The 19258-nt window shown below is 36.6% G+C and overlaps 1 long non-coding RNA gene across 1 annotated transcript; it reads left to right on the top strand.

Annotated features, from left to right (window-relative positions):
* Positions 1-850: 850 nt before the first annotated feature.
* Positions 851-18620, top strand: LOC120358789. Its single transcript, XR_005575654.1, has 3 exons — positions 851-961; positions 1203-1359; positions 17422-18620. It is a non-coding gene; the product is annotated as an uncharacterized LOC120358789 (long non-coding RNA).
* The last annotated feature ends 638 nt before the right edge of the window (positions 18621-19258 follow it).

The raw sequence follows: 19258 nt of genomic DNA, 5'->3' as shown, positions 1-19258 counted from the left end.
TACTCACCCCACGATAGTTCCGCCGTCGCACGACGCCTCCCAGGCCTCCTCCTCTTCCTCTCAGTTTCCCTCGTCGTGCCCTCTCGTATACGCGCACACGCATACACACACAACACACGCGACACTCGCGAAAACTCGATTAATTACGATCGCGCGTATTCATTGTCTCGCACTCCCGCAATTCGAAGACGCCGTCCGGTACACACACCTGCAGTACACTCGCGCATCTACCTTCTCTCTCTTACTCTCGCTTCTCTGTAACGGCCGCGCGACCAGCCAATCAACGGGCAAGAAGACGCGGCGTAATTTATGGAAAAACAGTGGCTCACTTCACAGTAATCACGGTTGTCGTTGCGAGGAATGCCGGGTCGCGGCGGAGCGGAGTCGCGATGCCACTGCCGCTTGTCTCGATCGCAGACGTGTAAGTTAGACGCCATATATTTTCTAAAACCTTGGGTGGGTACGGCGTGGGTTCGGCAGAGCGGAGCGAGAGGGTAAATACAGAGGGGGTCTGTCCTTTATTGCTAACCGCGATTGTCAACAATGACTCTTGTACACCGACCTGCGCGGGAAAAGGACGGACACAGCCACCTACACCGCCTCCCCCCGTTCTGCCACGAATGGAAATACATACGAAAATGTCCGTCTTATGTATCCACAGATTCGACGTGTTAGTTTCACCCAAGACGCGATCGTGATTAGACCGATATGAAAAGAATACCAAAGCTCGACCGGCTCGACGTCGTCCGGCGGTACGTACCCCTGCAGTACACTCGCGCGTCTGACGTCTCTCGCTTCTCTGCAGCGATCGCGCGACAGCCAATCAGCGAGCAAGAAGACGCGGAGTGATTTGTGGAAAAACAGTGGCTCACTTCACAACAATCTCGGTGAGCGCGTACGTTGCCGGGTCGCGGCGGAGCGGAGTCGCGATGCCACTGCCGCTTGTTTCGATCGCAGACGCGTAAGTTAGACGCCATATATTTGCTAAAACCTTGAGCGTGGGTTCGGTAGAGCGGTGCGAGAGGTTAAATACAAGGGGGAGGATAGGCCTTTATTGCAAATCGTGATTGTCGACAATGACCGTTTACTATTGACGACAGTCGACCTGTGCGAGAAAAGGACAGACACCGCCATCTCCACCGCCTCCCCACCGTTCTGCTAAGAATGGAAATACATATGGAAATTCTTTTATGTATCTACAGATTCGATGTGTTAGCTCCACCCGCAACGCGATCGCGATTTGACTAATGTGAAAAGAATGCCAAGTACGTCCGTCGTCGTACGCTCCGCCAAGGATGATTGACACGAAGGACAAAGGATCTCAAAGGGCGAGAAATTCTGATCGCGAACGACGCAAATGTGAGTAAAATTCATGTTTCGCAGTTCACAAGTTTTAAAACACGGCCGTAATTGCGGCCGTAATTATGTGTTAATTGGACGCTCGTTGTTAATTCGTTTTACGTTTTACGACTGAAAAATTTGAAAATGACATTGGCATTCTAATGCTATGCAATACGCAGGACGAATAATAACGTCAAGAGAATTAACAATTAGTCAAGTTAGTGGATCACCGAAAAATAAATTGTCTAAATTCACGTGCAATGTCTCTAACACCTAAAAACTCGTAATCGATTAGGGTTGGGTAAGTTAAAATAATTTTTTACTAAATTAAGTTAAAAAAAAAGTTAATAACATATATAATAAAATTAATTTACATTAAAAGTTACACAAACAAAAAATTAACTATTTAAAATTTAATATTTAAGTTTATTTCGAAAAGCATTATTTATATTAAATTAAAAATTCATAAGCTTTTAAAGATAGATTTACTCTAAACTTACTAAAAACAGTTATATTAGTTATAATATGAATCATTAAATTTAATAAATTATTTGTAAATTAAATTTATATGAAATACACAACAAAGAAATATTGTTTCTTATGTGGAGATGTATTTTTCCTTTATAATTTTTTCATTTGCATAGATAAATTTTTAATTTAAGAAAAAAATTAATAAATTAAAAATTAAAATTAATATATGCATAAGGCTCATTTGAAAATTTAGATAATAAATTAAATGATCTAAAGAGCAAAAACGATTTCTGATGTCATATGAATGTATATAAATAAATGAATGACTGTTTACATTCGTGCTAATTAACTATATTATAGTATTATATAGTATTTATAATTTATAATATAACTAGCACAAATGTAAACAATCATTGTTCATTTATTTATATATATTTGTTTAATATCAACAACCGTTTGGCTCATTTGCCGGTAATTTGCCGTTTTATTTAATTAATTTATGTGTTTAAAAAGTAAGTTAAAATTAGAAGTAAAATCTAAGTCGAGTTAGAAAATTAAATTAAAAGTTATTAACTTTTTAACTTTTTAACTAGTTACTACCCAACCCTGTAATCGATATATCACAGTTTGTCGTTACTTAACAAATTATTTGATTCGTGTTTTATTAAAGGGGTTCCCAATCCGAAAGCGATAAGCAGATTGATTCGATGAAGGATGCAAAGCTTGATTCGAATTACGCAGTTCGAATTTGACTAAAGTTTAAAAAAAATCATTGTTGCTCTTTGCTAAGAAGTAATTTGTAATTCTCTGCTTACAAACTCCGATTCTGCAAAGCAAAAGAACATGCGGAATAGAGATTCTTGCTTCAATAAATGTACTTTCACAATCGTTGACCGTAGTAGTTAATTAATTGCACGAGATTACAACGGGTTAATTGCTCGCGGAAATAATCGCGTTTCGAGATGCATAATGCCAAACATGCAGAGTGGCACGCGCCGCTATCTGAGTCTAGTCGCGTTCGCGAATGACAACAAGGCGCAGCGTTGCATGTAATGCAACGTTCTTGTATATCAAAACAAACATTGGAACCGTACGTCATACACCCCGATCAGTGTCTCGCAGTTATGGTACAAAATGCTTTTGTATCAAAAATACAGCCGGTCTCATTTTCGATTAATTCGGTCGGCGAATGAATTTCAAAATAGCCAACTGTAAAACTGATCATATTATTTTGTTTTCTTTGTCCATTTTCTGCAAATTTTAATTATGTCAAATATAATACTTGTAATTGAGCACTTTTCTAATTAAAATAATTAAAGCAATAGTTAGAGGTGATCAGCTTTAAATTTCGTAGTTGGCAATAAACTCAATTATACGATTAGGTTAATCGAAATAATCCTCCATAAACTTACATTTAATATCTCGTTTATAACATACTGAAAAAAAGTTAACTTGACTAAATTTTTTAACTCGATTAAATTTTTTCAGTTTAAGTATTTATGTATTTGGCTTAAATACATAAATGTTGGAATTTCAGTTTAAGCATTTATATATTTAATTTAACCACATATATTTTAACCTAAGTATATAAATACTTGAATTGAAGTTATTCAATCAAGTAGAAAATTTAGTCAAGTCAACAACCTTTTTTTTCTCAGTGTAGACATATTTTACATTGCGTTTCACAAATTTATTTACGTCGCCCAAATAACAGCATATTTTTTAATTGAGAGTTTTAGAAATATTGCTTGATGAATCTCGCTGAATATTAATTGAAAGAATTCACACCTTTGATGTATACACAGAAAAAAATTAGTATCAACTCAACAATTTATTGTTTCATATAAACAAGAATATAAGATCTATTTAAAAGAATTTAATAATCGTAAACGAACATAATTATATGAAAAAACAAAAATTCTTTGTATTAGCAAAATACATTTGTTTAAGATTATAAATTCTTTCAATATTTGATATTCTTGCTTATGCATGAACAATGTATTGTTTATTTGATACTAATGTTCTGTGTAGAAATGTGAGTTACACTAATAGCAAACTTTACACGCGAATTATTTAACTCTATCTCTAAATAATAGTTTGTATAATTGATTAATTACTTTTAAACAATTATCAAATCTATTATTTGATTACTGAAGTTTATCTTTATTTTATTCAAAAAGCAATTTTAATATTTTAAAAACCTATTCTATTGTGAACAATTGTTCACTTCTTCAGTCTCCGGAAAAATGTATTACAAGACACAAAAATCATTTATTAAAATCATATATGATCTTCTAAGTATCATTTATTGAATTACAAGAAGCAAAAATCGAATAGAGTATCTCAAGACAAACTTCATTCAAATTCAATTGAATTGCGATTACAACTGTAATAAATATTAAATTTAACATCAAAATCTATTTATAAAATTCAATTATTTTAGGGAAAAAAAAAAAAAAATTTTTTGGTTTTTTGTATTATTATTAATCAAATGAAATAGTAGAAAGAAAAATTTTTTGGAAAAATGTTTTCCCTTCTGAAGAAAACACACATTGAATGTATGCCAAATTTTTTAACAAAATTGGAAAAAACGCAGAATTTTTCTACGGAAATTATAATGTATATACATTCCTTTTATATAAATAATCTTACATACTGAAACTCTATATTTAATTATACTTTCACTATAAGCAAATTTGAATTACAAAAGTAAAAGCGAGGTAAAAGTTTTAGCAAAAGTAAGAAACACAAAATATTAGATTTTATATGAGAGAAAAATGTTATTTTTAACGTAGAAGCGAATACACATCTGATGTTTCGTGCAAATATGTCTTGATTTAACAAAGATTCTTCTTACAAACTTCATATTTTGAAATTTCTCGAATAAACTTCTCAAGTACACTTTTCGTAATGCGTAAAGTGTGTTGCGTTTTATATAAATTGCTTATTACAGAAACGATATTAAATTTTTATGTGTTTGCCGTAAAGCGGTTTCAAGCGGAGTTATCGAGCTCTTGATGTGTTCCAATTTTATTTTAATCCATTTTATTCATTTATGCACTTCGTATCGCGGTGACAAATATTTAATTCGAAGCAGGTGGTAAAATCATCGATACGAAACGGTAGATTATGTGTGATTATTTTAGCAGAAACATTAAATATTTCGTGTATGTAGCTTACTGTACTTGCAGAAAAAACAAACAAGCTAATGAAGATACATTTTACATCCAATTTTACCAACACATTATCAAACCTTTTAATAAAAATTTACTTAAAATAATCATACCGACGAAATATACCGACGACGGAACATACGCGAAACACATCATCTGACAAAAACAGTAAAGGGCCGAATGCGTTAAGTGGCTTTCGAGGTATCGAAACGCTTAACCAAATCATTCCCATATTTTTCCAATCGTTGCCACTCGTATTTGCAGTACGCGATTTCGATATTCCAGACGCGATTTCATGCTCGCGCAACGGTGGCGTAAATGCGAAAAGTTCTCCCCTCGTGTTTTGCAAAATTCCGTTCACACGGGAACTGTTTTTGCCGAAGCACTTCTTTTGTAACTGACACGTAACGCGCTCTCTGTTTCACATTGATGTGCTTTAAATTAATTATTATGACGCATTTTTTACATATCACGCCGCGCTTAACTAAGTCGCAATTAACCTTTCCGCTCTTGAATTATGAAGCGCCCTAGCGGGCCACCGAATAAAAACGCTGAATAATTTTCCGTCCGCCGCAGTACCTTACTAAGCATAATTTTCACAGCATAGCGTATATGTACATGCACAGAGAAATGCAGTTGCTCGGTCATTTCTTACGCGAATTTTCCACCGTCTTCGTTGAAATTACCATTTCTACGTCAACACGTTTTTTCGTAACCCCAAACTCGTCTCTCACGCACACACTCGACGCAATATAATTTCCGCGACATAAATGCAAGTCAGCGGATTACCCTACAAGTTTCAGCACTCCAAAGGACCAACATTTACTTTGTGTGCCAGCTCTTTGAAAGCAGACGTAATTATTTAAAAATATATATCATGGATTGTCTTGTTGAAACGGAAAATATATCGCGACGTCGAGATAAATTATATTATACGTACCGATGAAAGCTTGCGCGTTATATTTCTGTGATAATAATATTCTGTGCGAGAGGTAACCTCTGTTATCATTTAAGAAGAATTTCTTTTTATGTTACTTTCCATCTGCCGGCAATTTTATTTTTACAAAAATAAATGTGCCTTTGATCTATTTGATCTCGTTTAACTCGTGGAAAGAGCTGAATCGGTTGCGTCTATTATCCTTATCTTGACATTAATTAAAAAGAGATAATGGAACACTAATCTCATAATTCTCTCTTGATTATGCGCATCAATCTACATCACATTTCGCGTCACAATCAAGTATGCTGATATGCGTGATATGAACAACAGAAAATGGCAGCTTTTGCACAGTATTTCTGTTTTTAAAGACCTCTTTATTGCTTTATATTTTGAGATTATTTATGTATGTTTATTTGAAATGTATGAACTATTCACAGTGTACCATTAGCGTATCATTTTCTGGTACTATTAACTATTTATTTTGTAAATGACTCGCGAAATACGCGTAACATATACGAGTATGTAGAGGTCGAATTTATATAGCAACTTTTCTGTTTTTAATAATGCAACCGTGATAATTTAATCTGCAACATTTAAAAAATGAACAGTTTCTATACGTGCCGTTGCAGTTCCTATCGATTTATTCGGATACGCGAGATACCGAGGTAGGGGCTCGCTGTTATTTTCCTTCCTTTTTTCTTTTTTTTTTTTTTTTTGTCAAACATTTACTATCCGTCGCGACTGCACGAAGATTGGCTCCTCATCGGCAACCTATGTGCTATGTTCTTTATAGTAGCTGTAACAAAATTGAAAGTGATAAAGTGACAAGTTTCCCAGATAATGAAAATGAAAAGACGAAATCGGGACTGTAGTCTAGTTCTAGTACGAGAAAATATTTTCCCAATTTTTTTTCCCCCCTCTGGCGTACGCCGTGAAATTCAAAATCTCTGTTATTATTAATTACGCAGTTGAAGTATTAAATAACGATGTGCGTGCAGACGATAAATTTATTACAAGTAACAAATTGTTTGGAGAATCGTGAATTTTATCCGTCTTCGTCGTCCTGCAAGTAGCCTAGCAAAGTGAGATAATTGAATCTTGTTCTGCATAACCAACCGACATTACGAAGTTAAATTACAAACGTCGTAATTACGGCTTTATGGCATCATAGGTCTTGGGGCGAAGTGACAAGCGGTGTTAAGGTAAAAGGAAGAGCAGAAAAGCTCCGCAATAATTACTGTTAATGCTCTCTGTCCAATATATCTGGCCGTTTTTCGTTGCCGCAATATGCGTTCGCGATATAATCGATCGATTCGCGAGCACGACTAATTACGACTCGCCGTTAATTTGCAACGCGCGTCGCCGCCAGCAACTGCTTTGCGACATCGTAATGGTGCTTAAACTAATAAAATCAGAATTGTCTTTTAGCACATTTTCCTAAGAAATGTTATATTATTAAGAAGTTGCAAGAGTAAGCAATTTTCAGATGCGAAAAAGTTTTTTGTGCTACAAAAATATCGCGAATGTAATAAATCAGTATTTTTTTAAATATTTCTTAAACATTTCGATATGTAGGCTTATTAGCGTAACGTAGCAAGTAAAAGAAAATTTAGAAACGTATTAACATAAAACGCTAAGATTAATAACGTTAACGTAAGCTATTAATAAATAGTATCCATTAGAGTATTTCATATGCAATCAGTTTTCCGAAACGATTAAAAAATTCGATTACTTTTTATCCGCAAAATTCCTTTCGAGCACCACTGTGCGGCTAGTCGATATTTCAAATTAATTGAAAGCGCTTCCCGGTTAGCACCTATGGAGCTATTGGAGCTATCGTGGGCTATCGTGTCGACAACCCGCCAATTTATCCATCTCATTGAAAAGGCACGACTTCCTGCTTAAGTTCGGGACGTGCTGATGAATCGGGTTTGGATAGTTATTAATCAAGTGAAGCGATAACAACCGATATCGATATAGGTATCGATGAAATGCCTCTTCAGACGATAAAATGTCAATTAGACTTCCGCGCCATTTCCGTGGTATTTCTTATCAACGATCGACACTTTATCTTTCGATCAGCTGCACTGCCTGCAGCTTCAAATTATCTGCAAAACAATTGCAAATTAGTTAATCGAGGTAAATCCGTCTTACTTTTCTCCAAGTTTCTGAAACATTTATCCTCTGATATAAAAGAGTGAAATTTTAATTCCAGTTTAAATTAATTATTCGAATATGATTTACGTTATCGCGTTCACGTTTTAACAAATTACGCTTAAAAATATGTAGATATAAATTGCTACCACACAGCGTTTTATTAAATTATTCTATATCTCGTGGATTATACGAATGATTTTTGTGAAAATATATAGTTCAAATGGACTTTGATAAGTCATACAGTAAAATAAATTCATCTCTTTGCGCGTGTGCTTCATTTATGAATAAACGTGAAATTAGCGTTCTCATGAAATTTGTGTCGTAATTGAATATGATAAGACTTAGCATCCCGTTTAAGCCCTTTGCATTATCATACTAATATCGCCGCAGGTACCCATGTCAGTTATCAACTTGTAGTTGTATTTACTGCGACTCCCTATATCAGATGCCTGTAAGGCACAGCTAAGTTATGTACCCAGCAATACGTTAATGTCCTTCTCATAGCGCATAGAAAATTTTCCTCTAAATTTTGTGCTAATAAGTGGTGCGCAATATTAACATGTCCGTAATACCTACATCAGTGCGCATTATGTATATTTAGAGAAAGCGTACACCGCAATCTCTTAATCATTGCACCTATTAATTTGGGGGCGCGCGATATGCATAGCGTTAACGCCTCTGACTTCCTGTTTGAGCTGTCTATCTCCTGTTACGATGAAACCTAATATCCTTCTCGTAGGCGTCGTTTCTTGACTAAAATGGAATATAACATCAATCACTTCAAAATTATTAAATTTTACATTTAAATTTTCACACGGGCAGCTACGGGAGCTCTGCATAATTAACGATAACATTAGGTTATCGCTGGATCATTACGCATATTACGAGAATACGATGCGTTCGTTATTCTATTAATTAGTCCAGGAGTTATAATGCACCATGTAACTGAGTCCCCGGTTTCCTACGTTATGCTCTGTTTCCTGTTCAGTAAAAATTTTGTATTGTGTGTATGTATAGAGAGTGTTTCATAACATGTTGGCATAACAAAACCCAATACAGGACACGAAAGTAACACAGTTCATACATACTAAAAGAGCTCATACATACTATAGATCAATTCAGCTCAGTTATTGAAATATTGATAGTTTCATTAATATTGTAACATGTAAAAAATATAACTTTTGTTTCTGAATTTCAAATTTGTCGTTGAAAATGTCATTATATAATTTTGTTAGATAAATATTACTTTTCTAATAATATTATTTACTCGAAATTTCATTAAACTAAGCAAATGAATTGGCAGCGTTCTAAAGCAGCGATATAAAGAGCAGTATAACAAGTTTACAAGCAAAAGATAAACATTTTGAATATTATATAAACATTTTAAAATTTAATAATATCTATCTAATAAAATAATCAAATTTATTAATAAATATTATAAATATCTGATAATTTTCGCCTGTTGCAATATTGATAAAATTACCACTATTTCGATAACCGTGTCAAAATGTTTAATATATATTTTTTGTGTTATTTTTCTTGAATTTATTGAATTTCTGAGGTTATATCTTCATGTTATGAAACACTCTGTATATGCATATTAGCCATCAAGCAGTTTGCCATGTAATATCCATATTTGGCACTTATCCAAATTGGACAAATAGAGACCAACCGGAACTTTCAAAAACCAAATTAAATTAACAGATTTGAATAGATATCTTTGACTCCTCCTTCTCCTTCTCTCTCTCTCTCTCTCTCTCTCTCTTGCTCTTTCTCTCTCTAATTGTAAAAAATTTTTAATATGGAAATAGAGAAGTGAGAGAAATCACCCTTGAAAAATGTGGGAAACATCATTGAACAACCATTCCCTTCCCAACCAGGTAAATATCCTTCTTATTCGTTTTTCCGATCGTTAAACGAACGACTGGAATAGATAAATTGGTATGTTTGTACACATGGTAGAACCACGATGTGTACCTCATGTAGAAACGTAAAAACATGTTTTTGATTAAAAATACAATTATGCACATAATCTATTTAAATACAGAATGTAAAGTTGAAAAATATTGTTTCCAAATATTTAACAAATAAACGTTATGTATTTTTTAAAATTAATAATAAAAAAAATATCAGTGCATAGAAAACAAAAAATTATGGATTCATTTATAAACGCGAATGGCTATAAAATAATAGTATGACAGTCAATAATTATTTTTTTTTATCGTACAACGCGAGAACGTCGAGCACGCGAGAGATAAGTGAATTTTTCACGTCACATTCGGCCGCTGACCAGATACAGCAGATAAATTGGTAGATTCGCGAATCACGGTTTGTGTAGAATGGAGAGATTCCCGTGGGACATTCGTAGGAGGGTTGGTCGGTAGGGACCGACAATACACGCAGTGGAGCGGGCAAGACCGAAAAGAAAGGTGGATATACTCCGTAAATTCCAACATTTTTACCGTCGACCTATGTACGCGCGTCCCCGTCATTCGATTCATCGGGCATCGTACCTTTTTCCCGCGGCCAACGGTATTCTCCACTTTTGGATTCGACCCGCTTCGATACCCTCGAAGGCGTTGCTGGATAAAATGTATGTACATGTATCTACAATACTCCGGAAATAACATTAGAAGGAGAGAATCCATTGTCGAATCAATACGCCAACAAAAATAGGAAAGCAAGGGTTGTACTAATTTTTTTTTTATTCGATAATTGTTACTATATATACGTAACACGTAATGCCAGTTTAAATTATTTTTTGTTCTTTGAAAACGTGAAAATTTTACATCCAATATTTGATGAAGTTTGCGGAATAATTAAAATTCCCAATATTTTCTGCATTTCATTTTTCTTTAATTAAAAAAAAAATTAAAAATTGATAGACCTGTTGTTGTACAATAATTGAAAGCTAGATTTGCGATTGTTGAGTATTATATTATTCTGCACATTAATATTTGACCGTATAACCTCGACGTTACGAAAATTTTAGAAACCAATATTTAAAAACTATGTGTTTTATGTGTATTCAAAGCGCTAATTCTTTAAATAAAATCTGCTCGCGCTATTAAAATAAATTGAATTTATATATCGCGCTGTGGCAAACGTCATTATTGTTACTCACACATTTGTTGCGTGCGCCAAGAGAGGTATTAATTTGAAACTGACAAAATTGCATCGTTTAGTATGGGCTCCTTCCTCCAGTGATTCATTTCGCGAATCTATTCAATAAAATGCACTGATTTTTTGATGGAACGCGATAAAAGCTACGTGAATGTTACGCCGCGGTTTTAATTGTTTATATTTCAAATACAGGTCCTTCTGTATGCAAACACGTCAGCAGTACTGCCCAAATTTACGTTACTGTTACTGTTAATTGAACGTTTCATTCGGTTCTCATTCATTAAACTTGAAACAAGTCGATTAATATAAAAATATTGAAATTGGCGCGATACAGCGACGTTATGCACTAGGTTGTAGCACAATGCAACTTGTATCAATCTTCAGCTTTGTTGAATTTCTATGGCTCTTTTATAAAATATTTTAGAGACTCGCAGTAACTAAATTTCGAAAATTCCGAATAATTTCCAGCGTAAAAATTCTCACGAACTATGATTCCGCACTGAGAAAAAAAATATGTTAAAAAACTGAAATATTTAGTCCCCCTACGATCAACGAAACACTAAACATTAGGTTGATTCAACAGTTATTTAGCTACACAAAAAAGATACAGTTTATTCATGTCAATCATTTAAATTTTGTAACCATGACTTAAATGAATTTAGTAGCATGAATTCAGTAGTATAAAACTAAATATTTTAGTTTTTCAACAAGTTTTTTTCTCAGTGCGGAAAAACAATCCTATTCTTCGGTTTAGCATTAAACTCACTGTTTTTATGCATACATTTACTGCATACATTTTTTAATAAGAGAACCAATATTTTAATAGCTGTAACATAAATTTATAAATAGTTTGTATATAATGTTCGGTAACAACAATTGACCATGCATGTGACAAATTCTTTTGGGTTATTTATTTACGTTAAATTAAAAAGCAGAATTAAGCAGAAAATAAAGGAATTGAAGAGTATTATTGTCTCGGAAATCCGCATTTTCTCTTATCCGAGTTATTTCTCGAAAAATATCTTTTATCTTGTGGTTTAACTTACTAAAAGATTATTATGTCGATTGGCAGAAAAGATTAAATTTTGCCGACACTGGATGTACTTTTAAAAATATATCAAGTACGATACTTCGTATCGACTCGTAACAAGGATTTATCAAGACTTCTTAAAGATAAGAAACTGTATCACATTGGCTCTTAAGATCAAACGCTCTTGAGACTATTAGATTTAACATCATCCACTTCGAATTATCCTTTAAGCGTACAGACATTATTGTCGATCTTTTTCTTGTAAATGTTCGGAATACGCATTCCAATATTCAGTCTCACGAACGAATGTGACGTGTTCGGAGACGATCGATGATTTCTCATCAAAATTCAACGCGGCAAGTGCTTAGGAATCCCGGAAATTCTTGCGAAAGTTCCGGCACTTGGCGCGATTTAAGTTCACCGCGAATCGTGTAACTGACGAAGGAATTAATGATCTTTTGGGAGCCGGCGGGAATATATCATCCCAATTCGTCGTCATGAGTAAGCGGAAATGAATTCACCTTGAAAATTCATCCGTGAAAAGTTTCCCTTCATCTCATCGAACGAAGAAAAAAGAGGGTAGCCAAGGAGGACGACGAAGGGTATATGTCGGATTTAATCTCGCGTGCTCGTTCGTGTGCCCGTAACGATAAATTTATCATCCTCGGGTAGAGCGAGACATGCCGCGCAGCCAACCTGTATAAATGCAAATCACGATCGCGGAATGTTTTACCGTTTCTATCTTTTCGGCTCCGTGGTTCGGAGTGAGTTTAATTGCAGTTCGTAAATGTACAATTGTCTTTCTCTCTCTTTCTCTTTCTCTCTCACTGCCTCTTTCTCTTTTAGAGCAATCTCTTAATTATTGTAATAAGATTCACTTTGATCGAACTTCCACTTCGCGCTTCGTTGCACGGCGTTATAAACCCTTTCCAACGAAATGCATACATTTAGGAAGTTGCAGTTAACGCGGAGTTAACGAATTTAGTGATAAAGCGTCTTTAAAACACGTGAGATGTTTGCGATCACGTAAAACGTTCCAGAACTTGGTACTCTATCCGTTTCTTCTCAAATCTTTATATTTACAAAAACGAAAGAGAGAAAAAAACATGCGCATCGTTACGCGTTGCGTAAATGCAGTTCGCGAGGATACCTCGCAAAAAAAGCTCGCAATTTCAGAAGTTATTTATGCAAATGCCATTTCGCGATTCCCGTTGCCAAACTTATCTTCGCTCTAAACTATTTAAACGCTGATCCTATTACTTCAATAAGCGAAGACTGCCTGTAAGGCGGCGCGGCGTGGCTGTAAAGTACTTCTGAGGCTAATCAGTTACCGCCTCAATGAAATTGTAATAGGGTAAATCGTAGCGAGGTATAAATAAATTGTCCAATTATCGATCACTCAAGTATCTAGTCCCTTCGTTACAAAATCATTTATGCAGGTTTCGTTAAAACCGCGGTTATAATTATAATCCTTTCCAAACGCGACGAAAGTGAATAATTTATATACGTACTGGTCCCCATTTCTTTTACGGAAACGTCAATTGCAGTTTGTGAATAGAGCTGAAATTAGATCTCACTTTTAAATGATGTGGCAACGTACAGTCGTTTTTAAAAATTTATCAGCCAGAATTATTTATGCGTTTATATTTATGCAGCAATGTATGTTGAGCGCAAGAGTTTATATAAATCTTATAAATACAAGTGGCCAATAACTATGCGGGAGCCAATGCGATTTAGCATGGTTCTTATCGAGGCGAGACCCACGACGGCAGCTGGAGAGATTGATTTTATCCGCCAGAGCCACTTTCCGGTACGTGGCTTTTGTCCTCGCTTTTCCCACGTTGTATTTGCACTGCGTCGTGTCTCCGCACGATACATCGTCGTTTAATAAGAAATGGAAATTTCAACAATTGAATTATCGTCTCTGGCAGGATTTCTATTTAGCTCCCGTCGAGTAGCTAGATGACATTAAAATGAATTGCGCGGCAAACAACGGATTTATACGAGCCAACAAATTTGACTTCGATTGTTAAGCATTCCCAGTTCAGAAGTGTCAATACTTGAACGACGCGACGCGGCAACTAGCTCAAAGTACAGCACGGTTAACCGACGTCAACGTCGAAATGTTAACAGTTTCTGTTTGCACGGACAACGCAACGGATCAGTCCGCTCATCATTTAGATACGCCCTATGCATGTTATTAAGCTTAATCCTCTTTCCAGAATATTTCCCTTTTAATGGCTCACTCGTGAATAGCAGATTTTTTGACGAATTTAAAATCAATTTTTCTCCAGCAAAAACGTTAAACAGATTTGTAACTGAAGAATCCTGCTATTTAAATTTTCCTGAATTTGGTTGCGTAAGCTAAAGAAAAGAATGAACATTTTTTATTATATCTTTGCATTTTAAAAACTTGATTTATTAAATATTATTTATTTTTAGTCGCCTATGTCTCGATAATAATATTGTCATAATTTTAAAAATGATTTCTTTATTATTTCATTAATATTTATTACATTACAATCACGAGTTGAGCGCCTACGTAGTTAAAAGTTAAGCCGGAGTATATCACTCAGAGATTTTTTTTTTTATCTGGGTACGGAATGATATATCCTGTATGATTGCTTTAATACGATAAATAAAAGGAAGGAAAGATGGATGGAAATAAAGCACGGTAGCCCTTAGAGCGAGCAAACGAATGCGCGAACACGCTGGATGCCGGAAGGGGTTCGAGTCGATTTTTGTTAGAGCAGCTCGACGATCTTCCTCTTCCAGCGATTTGACTTTCAAATTTCCTCTGCCGCGGAAAAATGTACTCTCCACCGCACCGTTGCTGCTGCTCGAGAGCATCTTCGAGGGACTACTACCTTACCGTTCACCGTCCTCGCAACCCTCTCTCGCGTTAGGCAAGCGGGCATAAAAATGATCGCTACGACGGGAACCGTCGGTTGCACGGAGATTGATTTGCAACACTCAGTTCAGAGCGGAAAATCACCATCATCTCGTGCCTTCCGGATAACCGCAGGATAGAATCACATTTTTGAATATGGTCGCGCTTTATCTCGTTGTTTTAACCGCAAATCATATTCGCTCGATCTAATACGTGGTGCTGCGAGGTGTAAACTCAACTAAGATCTATGAACCGAAAGTTGAGATTCCGTCGAGTTAACAGGGTGTGGAATTGAAAAACCTTTGTATCTAAACTGAAATAGCGAGTTTCAGTTAAGAAGAAATAACACATTTATTATACACATTTGCGCGTACACTTTCGATATTAATTTTTTATGTCAAATAGACAATTGGGCGATTTAATGAAAAACCGGCAAAAGACTCTTTGCAATCAAGAAAAGAGAGGCGCGCTCGTAAGCAAGTGCAGTGCTCTGATTGCGAAAGCGGAAGTGGCGCACGAGAGCGTGCGGGGACAGTGCGAGTAAATATTGATTGAAACGGCTGAAAGGACAATCTATATGCATGGGGTGCGTTTGTACATACCGCGTGACGCGAAGGTATGATTTGGGCAAAAAAAAAAAATAGAGAGAGGACCGTTTAGATGTTGCTCCGCGATTCGATAAAGAGCAACTTATTCTCGTTCTCCATTAAGGTGCAAGGGGGCTGATCGTTTCCCAACTCTCCGCGTGATTTAACTGCTATCGTGAGGAGAGCGAAAGTACGATTTGGCAGCAAACTTGTAGTCACGCGACGCGTAGGCCGCGTACTTACCGCGAAATGGCGTAAAATGCGCCGGAATCATATGCGGTATTCGCGGTAGAAGAATGATTCGCGTGGGGGCGAAACTAATAGACGCTAAAGTGCCGTGATCAACAGTTGCAGGGGAGAATTTGGTTGGAATGCATGCGATCGACCGCGCGCGCGTTGCAGTTTTCGTCGGGGTTAAGCCGCGCCACTTCATATCTAGAATATCAAATACCCGTGAATTTTGTTATTAAAGGTGCAAATTTATCCGCCGACCGCGGCGAATAGCAACTCGCGGAAGATAAATCGCGAAATCGGGATTATCCCGTTCTCACGATTCAAAGGAGTTACACGCGATGGTATTTATCATCTCCGGTTTACCTTTCCCTTTACGAAAGTAAAGTAACACAATATTGCAAGTACGTAGTACATATAATATTTATAAAACGTGATAACTGAAAATGTACACTCGAGTATCACATTTTCTACATCTGTCCATTTATTTTCTCCATTCTTCTTGGGCCAATGTAAACTATCGGCAAGAAATATATTCCGAGTTAAAAATACAGGAGCGAAACTGGACTTCCATCTGCCGTTAGTGGTTTCCGATGTAGGAAATAGGCGAGTCACTTCGACCGCCGCGCGCTTTTATGCGACACTCTTGTTCTTCTCTCGTGGATAGCACCGGACCATCTCGTATCGGGCTACGTCGCTCCGTCAACGCCACCGCGGAATGTAGAAACTCCGGCGGATGCGTCCGCCGTGTTTATCGTCGCTGACCGAGAAGAATGAGAAACGCGCGATATTCGCCTAGTCGTCCCTGCGGCCAAAGTTTTTCCATTATTCGCGAAAGCACAACACCGCGCGCCGCGCCGCGCCGTTCACGTTGAGGACGGGATCGCGCGTGGATGCTCACCCGGGCGAATAGGGACTGATCGCGGAAACGACTCTGCCTGGAGAAATGGAGGATCGCTGTCTGACAGGCGGCGAGTACGTGGGAAAAGTTACAATCGCGGATTATGAAATACATCGCGCGAATTAATGTCGCGCGCCATCCTGTCGACACGTCGCAGCGATATTTCAGCATTGCTCGTGGATATCTACTTCGCCAAACGGCACTTCCACGACTCGTCTCTCACTTTCTCTCTTTCTCTCTCTTTCTCTCTCTCTGTGCGCCGTTAGTTACCGCCGAGTTTGCCGCGACCTGCGCCGGAAGAGAGTGTGCTGACGACGGTTAATTTCATCTTTATTTACGCGGTTAACACGGAACGTCCCAGAAATCGTAGCGCGCACGACGACGAAAGTTTCAGACAAATCTGAAAAGGATTTTTACGTAAATTATTAAAAGCTTTGTGAAAAGCTTTGTCTTTTTTATGTTTATAAAAGATCTATAAAAAGTTAATTTTTTTTGCCCTTAAACTTCCTCAAAGTCCGGATCATCCCGACCTTTCGCTTACAATTGCGTAGAGCTCAGAAACTATGTATGTTTTCAGTTTGAAACAAGCGCAGTTCTTCGTGGCTTGACATCCAACATTTCCATTAAGGGGAAATATATATAGCTACGTGTGTACAATGTACGGAGCCAACATGCATTATAATGGCGTACGGGAAGTAGAAATTGTCAGATATGCGAACAATATACTCCGCATTTTTTGTTCCTTTTATTATTATTTTTTTTTCCCATCGAGGGACGGCGGAGTAAACGATTTCCCGACACGTACGCAACAATATTCGCTGGCTTCGCCCTTTTTTTCCCACATTTTGATACGTGTCAGCTCGTCCTGCGGACGATGGACCGGACGCTACGTGAGGCGGGGCAACGTAGCACAGACGATAAAAGAGAGAGGAAGCTGCAGGGAACGGCGATTGGCAACGGCGGGCTTCAATAAGTGTCCGAGTTCGCTACAATAGCCTCTGCAACAAAACGATTGAATCGCAAGTATAACGGATCGTGTTATTAACCACCCGGCCGACGTGGTTAAATACGGGGTTTTACGCTTTGACGTTGTAACAAAAAAAATTAATTTTGCTGTTAATTAATTCTCGTTTTATTAAAAAGAATAACCTTGTTGTTGCGTTTACTCAAATTATGACAATACTGTTGGAAGGACAACACTGTATTGTTTCTGTCGCTGCTCTATGAATAATCATGACAAGAGAGGCGCTTTCTATTTTACAATTTCACTGAATGTTATGATTATTCATATCAGCTAGGGGCGGAAATAATAAATAAAAGCTGTAAAATGCATCTAAAGTTTCCTGCTGAATTCAATATATAGAGTGTTCCCAAACTACAGGATATCCTTTTAATGAAAGATATTTCTAGCTAATTTGTGATCGAATTTTTCTTCCCGGATATGTCGAGAGGAGGGGGGACCATTGTTTATTACAACTTTTCAAAATTATTACACGTTATATAGTTGTATCTTTAAATTAAAATAAATGCTATTTAGCTTAATTAAAAAATAAATAAACGTAATTAAATTAAAAATATAATTAAAATTATATTTTAAAATATAAAATAATTATTTACATTATATTTAAAATTATCGATATTTTCATTAAGATGAACTTAGAGTGTGAGCAAAGAATCTTATTAAAAAACTGTTTTTTAAGTGCATAAGAATTAAAGCTTCAAGTATATATTGTCAATATTTTGTGATAAATGAGTAAAATGAATCGTATTCTATTAAAAGTAAACATCTCTAGTTTTATCTGGCCCATTATCCGGATAAATTAGAATGCGGATACCCAACTAATACCCATGTGGTTATTCAAATCAACTAGATTACGGAAGTAAGGTAAAATATTAACGCGTAATCAGAGATCTTCTTTGGTACCACTTCTGCTTTTCGATAACGATGTCAAATTATTTTCAACAGCAGTGAGATATAAAACTAACTTTCTTCATATACTTCTATACTTCGTACGCTTCTTATTGTCTTCCAAATATTGATGGACGCTTTGATATCAAGAACAAAGTAGATAAAGTATCGATTACAAGGAATTATCATAAGCGTTATCCATCGGCACATGCCACAACCTATACTGTTTGCCGTTTTGTCCCGAGCGAGAACCCCTTCCCAGAAGATCCAGCTCTGATCTAGGGCAAAGATCGTCGTGGTCGGTAAAAGGGTACGAAAGGGTAGAAGCGGGATTCGAGATGCTCGGTTTTCCTACGTAACTGTCGTTGCAGTTGCGACGTAATCGAATCGAAACTATAATAACTTTGTCCCGAGCGCGGTACCTGGCGGTAAACTCGATTTATCTCCGAGAGAAGCGACGACAGTCAGGGTCGACCGATGCGAGTGACGAAGAAGGACCGACGGA

Source organism: Solenopsis invicta, chromosome 10 (genome assembly GCF_016802725.1).
Source record: "Solenopsis invicta isolate M01_SB chromosome 10, UNIL_Sinv_3.0, whole genome shotgun sequence".
Taxonomy (NCBI): Eukaryota; Metazoa; Arthropoda; class Insecta; order Hymenoptera; family Formicidae; genus Solenopsis; species Solenopsis invicta.
The sequence above is the reverse complement of the archived record's forward strand: the minus strand, read 5'-3'. Positions and strand labels throughout refer to the sequence as shown.